Raw genomic sequence first — 8578 nt, 5'->3', positions numbered from 1 at the left:
ACAGGAATATAATTCTGGTTTCTATATCCCTGAAAAGAAAGGGAAAGAGATGAAAAATGCATACCAGGGAGTTTAAAAGCTTAACTTCCTCTGAGTCAAAACTCAAGTAATTTTCCACTTCATTTTAGTATTTTTTTCTGTATGACACTATACACATGCTGATGATTTTCACATTTGATGTCAGAAAGTATTGTATGTTTGAGAGATTATAGCTAGCTCATTCTGTCTGGCCCTGTGCTGCTTAACTCTTGAGCCATATATCAGTTTTGAGGTGTCAGCTATCACAAATCAAGTGTCAAAAGTGTACATTTGGGAATAAAAATGAAGATAGAAAAGCAACTTTTCAGCCTGATCATATTGATGGCAAAAGCTATGTCATTCCCAGAGATCCACGAGGTGGACTTGAAATAAGATATTAAATCAATGTGCTACTATAATATATGAATAAGGCTCCTACAAACACACCTACATTTCAGAAAGACATTTCTAATTCTCTGCAGCACTTGCACATTAGCTTCAGTTATTCTCTAGAAAGTTTTCAAACCCTGGGGCATATGTATGTTTACAAAATCATATCACCACCTCTGAGAATGTACTAAAAAGCAACGCTATAAACTACTGACATACATACAGACTTCTACATACAGACAACTGTTTCCTGCGCTTGTCAACACCCAACTCTTATGTTTGTACACAGCATAGACATGGTGTAGATACACTGCAGGCTAAAAAGCAGATATAAGGCCATGGAGCTGGCTGTTAAGGTAAGCTAAGTCTGGTGGGCTGTAAGACTCCAGGGCTTTTTCCTGTTGCTGTGTATGCTGCTGTTGCCATTCCCAGGTCCAGCCAGCAGTCTGGCTAGGCAGGTAGCCCAAAGATGCACATGCACACACCTGGCAGCACAGAGAGACCCAGGGAGAGGGCAGTGCCATCACCAGCACCTGCACACCCACACCAAAAGCACTCACATAAACATGAACAATTCTGGTGGCCTGATCATGTTCTTACTTGCCAGCTAATCAGGCTCGAAGCTTGCTAGCATGCACGCATACGGGGCTCTCTGGCAGCTGGTCCAGATCTATGGTCCCTCTGGTAGCTGACTATCAGACCCCCAGCCCCTCCACTATCAAGCTCACAGTCCTCTCACCCAACTCAGCAGCTACTTCAGCTGTGCTGTTGTCACACACGCACACAAATGGGCCTGTCTGGCAGCTCACCCGTCTCTCCAGTCACCGGCCCCTAGACCTACGGGCCCCTTCGACCTGTGGCCTCTGCATACAGGTGCTGGCACCCTGATCTCTCACCCAGCCATGAGCTAGTCTGTTGTGAAGCTCACTGTTGATCAGGCACATCCACATGGGAAAATATTTGGGGAAAATAGAGTTTAATAGCAAGATGGGCTGCACTGAGGCAATCAAGCCCAAGGCTTTGCCAGAGAAGCATACTGGCCAGCAGCTTGTTTCACACATGACCAGCCCCTTTTTTCTTCTCTCCATTATCCCACTCATTCCTCTCTGATCCATCTCCATCTCTTCCTTTCTGTGCATTTGGCTGCTTTCCTAAATGTGCCATAATAAATTTTGTTCATTCCCACAATCCCCCCAAAAAAGCCTTAATAAGTTTCAGAGAACCTCCCAAGTCCCCTCAAATAACCCATTAGAAGTTTGCACCTTCCCATGAGATCTATGATAAACTTGTTCCTCTCTTTCTTATCAGCAACAAAGTTCTGGTTGAACATCTTCAAGGCCATGTTTCAGAGGTTCCTTCAATGGCCCATCAGTCAGTGCCGTAAGGATCTCTGTATTTGTTACTGTCTTGTTATCTCCTGTTTATTAGTGTTTGCGGTATCAGAGTGTTTAATTTATTACTTCTCTTGCCTCTTGTGCTTGTCTTTTAAGGTGACTAGCTGTTAGCCAGATATCGTTGCAAACCAGACAATACATTCCACCTACCCTCATGTTGGCAGCGTGTCCTCCTTGGAGAACAGCATTCTTCTCACAGAACATGAAATTAAATGAAATTAAATCAAATCAGCAGTCTGGAAAAATGTAACCCAGTCTTTTCCATATGCTTAATTCCAATTGAGATATAAAAAATTCTTGCTCTTCACACACTCACAGAAATGTCCAAATACTCTACTTTGCACATAAACATTCTCAGAAACACAGATTTCAATGACTGTGTTTCATCAGTGAAACATTCACACTTTCAAAACAAGCTGTGAACTCCCCAATTAAAAAAATCCGTCCTTCAAGCATTTCTTTTTTGCCATTATTCAATCAACCTAAGCAGTAATTTTATATGGTTTTAAACATAGTCATCTCTAAATTTTATTTTCCCGAGGTCTAACTTAGGGCAAGTGATGTCATCCACTCCACTGTCTGCCTTATGCATGAGCATAAATGTAGTTGTATGTTTTCCTTTGAATGTTCAGGCTAGCTGTATTACAACTCTGGTTTTTAACTTCAAATAAGTTAGCTATCAATTGAATTACTTATAATCTCATAATTAGTCAAAGGGGCATTTTTACCTCTGCTAAACACTTCTTCAGATATTATACAAATGTATACAGATGTTTTTCCATTCACAACTGGCTTTAAATTATTTCTGGTCATTTTAGATTGTTTCTCAGTTTCAGTGGCACTATTTCAGATATGCATACACATGGGAAACTGAGTGTTAAACGATTACAGGAATGCATATAACACAATAAACAGCTAGAAAGGGAAGTGCACTTATTGCTTATTACTAATGTAAGAGTTAGAAGAGTTACTTATTCCTAACGATCATTTTGAAATTAATTTCTTTATCCAAGACATAGATCCTTTAACTGCAAGCATATAATCCTGTTACTGGATTCCTTACTGAGGCAACACGTAAGGTCAACCAAAGCTCACTGAGGCTAACATCTGCAGATGCAAGATAAAATGGGAATTCTGTAAAGTAAACTATTTAGCAATAGTTTACCAGCAATATTTCTGGTATCCACCACTCAAAGAAGGGGAGGAAAATCTAGAGGTTAATTTTGAAATCTAAAGCTGTAGCAGCAAAGTAATCTATTATGAATGAATAACGGTTTCTATCAGGAATCAGAGATCTGTGAACTCTATGTATCTTTTGAAATAAGCATGGTTCATTGGGGGAAAAAAAAAAGAAAAAAAAGAAGTTAGTTAAATCTTCAAGCAGCTAAGCCCATATTCTTCAAATCTCTACAGTGCCACCCAACAACAGAAGTTCTCCCCTGTATTATAGAACAAAGAATAAAAAGATAATTTCATATGATATGATCCTGTCTAAACATAGCATTGCTCTTTGTTGCAATGGAATTCTCTACTTACTTTAAAAATAATAAAATTATGTTGTGTATTACAGGAAGGAATACATTTTCATTGTGTACTGACCAGAAACACTATTGTTTAGGAACGTACTCTTTGTAAAAAGTCCATTCATGCCAAACTACTTTGGCAATAAGAGACTAGACAGTAATAGGGTGATTAAATTTTCAACAAAGTATTTTGACACAGTTGTCCTTACAATAATGAAAAACATGTTATAGGATCCTATTTCGAAGAAGTGCAAAAGTGGACAAAAAGATCAGACATAACAGATTACACTCATTAAGATAACTGCATTGCAATTATATGATAATCTTTTCCATGACAAATTATTTTTCTGGTGATGATAAGTTAAAATATTAATTTCTAATTCCACCTCATCTATATGTATCCACTGGAATTCTGCAGAACATATTACAACAGAAACACAAACACAGTCTCTGGAAGCACTTTTGCACAGCAAATACCCCAATTAAAAATGACTATTAAAGTACCTTTCTGAAGAAAGAAAATGCACTTGCAAGTATTATCTTTGTCTGAATAGTTACTTAAGACAGATTCATTTATTTTTATTTGTATTCACAAACTTTGATGCTGTTTTTTAGAATAAAAAGGTTTTTTAAATATAAAACCTATAAAAGACGGACATACAAAAAAAGAAAGCTTTTGTTTCCTAAATAAACTGTTAAAGCTGAAGAGTCAGTTGAGCAGGCAAAAATGAAAAATAACCATCGCCATTACATGGAAGACCCTGTTGAAAGGTGAGGGAATTCAGGGCATTTCATTTCTAGGACACTTAACAATTTTTAGGTCCCTTACAAAGCTTCTGACTCTGGTCTAGTCAGTAATAAGCAAAAATTGTAAGTAACCTCTGTGAACTGGTTGCCTCTATCCATTTTCCAAGAAATAAAAAAATCGCAACTTCTGGCACCTTCACCTGGCAGACTTTCAGAAGAGGCTGAGTGTGGCTAGACATGATGAGAAAGATGTGATCATTACGCTGTTGATGTTTTGAATAGTACTCCCAAAATACGTATATATCTGCAAGTAGGTTATCTGGCAGGCTAACACACTTAAAGTTATTTTCAATGTTGGCCAAACCATCTATCATTTTGCTACAGTATGCAGGTTATCAAAGATGTCTTGACATATGCTACTGATGAATATGATAGATACTGTTGAGATACATACAATAAAAACACATTTAAGCTAAAAAGCCAGGAACAAGCTGGCTTCAGGCTGTATGTGAAATAATTCCCTTAATGTCATCTGTTCACACTGGTGCTCCTGATACTGCATCTTCTGTTATCTCTTACTTATCTGTTATGGGTGCCATTTCTCATATTTTAATAGTGGCTCAAAAAAGTACTTTACACATCTGTTGGATTGATGCCATAAATCAATTTCTATGTATAAATGATGGAATAACTGTGCAGAAGGTTGCACAGATTGACTCCTGAGCCTTAAACCAGGTGGGAGAGTCCTAAAAGCAAGATAGAGGACTTAATACCAGATTTCTACCAAGATGTTTTAGAAAAAGAATATGGGAACTTTTTAAGGTACAAGTGGATTTTCTTGGTGCTGATCAAGTTACATAAAAATAAAACAACAGCAAAAACCATTTTGTTATTGCACTGTGACATACTAATTCTGTTGTGTTAGCGAAGTCAGTGAGACACTGAGTCATCCTCACTCACACAACTTTCCAAATGCAGGAAACTAGATCTTCTCAGAGGTTTATGTAACTTACACATATGTTATTACTTTTCCCAATGTATGTAAAAATGTATTCTTTTTTAAAGTTAAATAAATTTGAATGCTTAAAGGCCAAATGTTCCATTGGTTGTTTAAGTCTCCCCCTGTGAAGCTATACAAGTTAAAAAGCCTCTCAATAATAGGTTTAATTCTGCATGTAGCCCATTTGACTAAAGCTAGTCAAGCCACGTATTAGAAATAATAAAGCTAGAATCAACTTGCTTGTGTTTTCCTCCATCAGAAATTGCAGCACAGATCATATGTAAATTAGATGAGTCAAAGATCAATGGGGCTGCTCAGTAAGTATTATTCTATGTCCATATGCATGGCTGAAGTCAGCCACAGCTGCCACCCGCTGCCGCTCCTCTAAGGTAAAGACAAATGGTTCTGCACATGATTTCTAAAAATCTGGTTCTGAAAGAAGCTATTCAAAAGCATTAAAGTATAATCACTAGGTCATTCACCCAGTCAATCAGAAGATTTATTATTCTTTGTCTAGATCTGTGGATTGTTGTCAGTTTTGTTTTTTCCTCATTGATATTCAGCTATATGTTTTTTTCAAAAGAAAGATGAGAATATGTAAACAGGAGAAATAGGGGCTATTTTCCCCAGAAAGTATTGGAAACATGTATTGCAGCAAGTGAGATGCAGTTCTTATACAGCAACAGAATTGTGGAGGAATGGGCAAAAATTATGTTCTTACAGAATATAATCATCTCATTCATTTGTCAACTAATGCAGAATTTAAGGTTTGTGCACATGTAATGAACAAAGAGAAACTATAAAGTATACACGGCAGAAGACCATGGAGTGTTGCAAGAATGACAGTTATCAGTAGCTGTGCAATAGATCAGAAACATGTCAGTTATAAAAGACTGTTTATGTTTTATTCATGCAAAATAACTCAGTGCACAGGCCCTACCATCAGAAAATACATAGCAATGAAAGTATCTGTGACAAACTATATTCGAGTATTAAATGTGTCTAAAAATATTTACCATAAAATACCATTAAGATCAGCAATTCTAAAATACAGAGAATATTTCACAGGGGGAATAAAGGATGTTTCAAAATTGAACTTTTTTAAAAATCCAAGCAGACCAAATTAATACAGTGGATTTTTTTAATATACATTTTTAACTCTTTACATTTAGTGCAGCCACTCCTCAAACAGCACTAGGACACAGGATACAACATCAAAAGTGACCAGTATGTTCCTGGTCAAATAATAGGCTGGGTCTTACTGTCCTGTGCCTGGAGTTAAGGTTGCCTCAGACCACGTACACTTAACTTGGAAATGCCTTGCAGAATTGCCTGTTTTTCTATAGTTTGTATTTTTTTTTGGTTTTGGCCTGAGTGTGACTTTAGCTACCCTTCAATGATGAGACCTGGCACAAGCTACCATTGTGGCTACCGTATAGCTCAGTCTAGTGCATCCTGGCACTAGGATGACTTGTGAAAAAACAGGACTGTTGTCATTTTATTGAATCAAGGGCAAAATCACTCAAAATTAGGATTGCTCTTGGTTTTATCAGGTTAACTTGTATCTCTTTTCTGAAGTTTCTCAAGAAGAAAACCATGGTATAGGGAATCAACATTTTCTTTTGGGTGTCCTCATGAACTAGTGATAGAGAGAATATTAGAAAAATCATTATCTTTACAACATGGCAGCATAACTATTCCCTAGGCTACTTAAGGTGGAGGAGGAACATAATCCACACAGACAACTGTAATAGTTCTGCACAGCCTGCTTTTCCTTGTATACAAAAACCCCAGTGATGTAATGATGAACCTAAAGTAATTACAGGATTTCTTAAATATCTTCTCTCTCATCAGCAACAGGAGAGTGGACACAATCCCCAAAACTGCTGCTCTGTACTCTAGATTAGATGGGGACTATAGTTTTCACATTCTTTTTGTTTGATTTTGTTGGGGATTTTGTTGTTGTTTGTTTCTTTGTCTGTTTGTTTTTCTGGACTTGGAGACAGCTTGGGGATAAAAATGGGTTCTGTACCTAGCTCAGCATTCAGATAGCATGCCATCCATTTTTAGCCTGGTAGGCTATATGAAAACAAGGTTTATTCAATCACCCTGTCTCTCTGTCTGTGTCCCAAGTTCTGATAACTTTGAAGGTGTTACCCAGTTTCAGCGGAGTTTGAGAGATAATAACATTTATACAAATTTTATAAAAATAGATAACCAGGCAGAGAAGACACTAGGGATTGAACACTTAGGAGTTAACACCTAATAACTTTCTATCCAGTCAGCAAATTTCTGCAAATTCCACTTCTGAACGTGGCAGCCTGCATGTTGCTGCCAAAATGCTCTGCAGGAGAAGATGCTAGGCATATGCGGTCGTAACAGAAAATATTATTATAATTCAGGTAAATAGTCAGCCAACCAAGAGGCAAATCCATAGGAAACCAGGCTTCATTACCTTCAATGTTCACAGAACTAGTAGCTTATATTTCTGAAGGATGAAATAAATGCGGCCAGTCTGAAGTTTCTTCAGATAACCAATGCTAGTGGATTGTTATTCATCGTGGGGGGGAAACTAGAAGTAAATATAATTCTTAGCCAGTACTTCTAAGTCTCTTGCAGGTGCTCACAGGACCTGGGAGGCTGCACACTAGCACAATGGGCTGCTACATGGAGTGCTAACTCCGGCCCTTTCAAGAACCTGACTCACTTATCATATCCCAGCCACAAAACTTGACTTGAAACCAGATTCATCACTTGGATTTCTTTACTGACATACTATAGGAAGTATAAACTGCACCCGTTTAGTTATCTATGAGCTCGTATTACAGGCAGCTGTCCCATAACTCAGTCCAAGGTGATGATGTCAGCTTCTCTCTTTATGCCATCTGAGTGTTTCCATTTCATACCCCTCCTACTAGCACTAGTATTGCATACCACCCCTTTACCATGCATTTCGGAACAGATTAATTTCTGTGTCTAAGTATGCAATCCTCATCTAGACATAATCTATTCAGTTTATGAACCAGCAATATTGGATGTTGTGCAGTCTGTACTTCTTTACTGCAAAATACCCCTTCCATAATCACAGGAACCCTGTCTTGATTAGCCCAAGCTCAGTGGCCCATTTTAGTAACACTTTTAAGCACCTCATCACATATTTAAGCACTTCTAATGTGCTTCTAATGTGTACATTTTGTTACCACACATTTTTCATGGTTTTCAAGCCTGCACAGTGGGTGTGACACTTGACCTTTATATTATTGTTTATTCTCAGTTTTCATTGCATTACTTTAGCCTGTAGCAAATAAATTATATTTAAGGTGAGCTTGAGGCCACTAATGGTGAGCCAGATCCTTCCAGTGTTTCAATTTCTCTTTCTAAAATGATATCTTTAACATGTACTTTCTAAGTGAAAATGACAAACAGATAGCCAGAGAGATGTTCCCTTCGATCATGACAGCTTTAAAGAGAAAAAACCCAAACCATTCTGTTTGTGTCAAAGCTAC

This window comes from Harpia harpyja, chromosome 1 (genome assembly GCF_026419915.1).
Source record: "Harpia harpyja isolate bHarHar1 chromosome 1, bHarHar1 primary haplotype, whole genome shotgun sequence".
Classification (NCBI taxonomy): Eukaryota; Metazoa; Chordata; class Aves; order Accipitriformes; family Accipitridae; genus Harpia; species Harpia harpyja.
Note: the sequence above shows the minus strand (reverse complement) of the source record.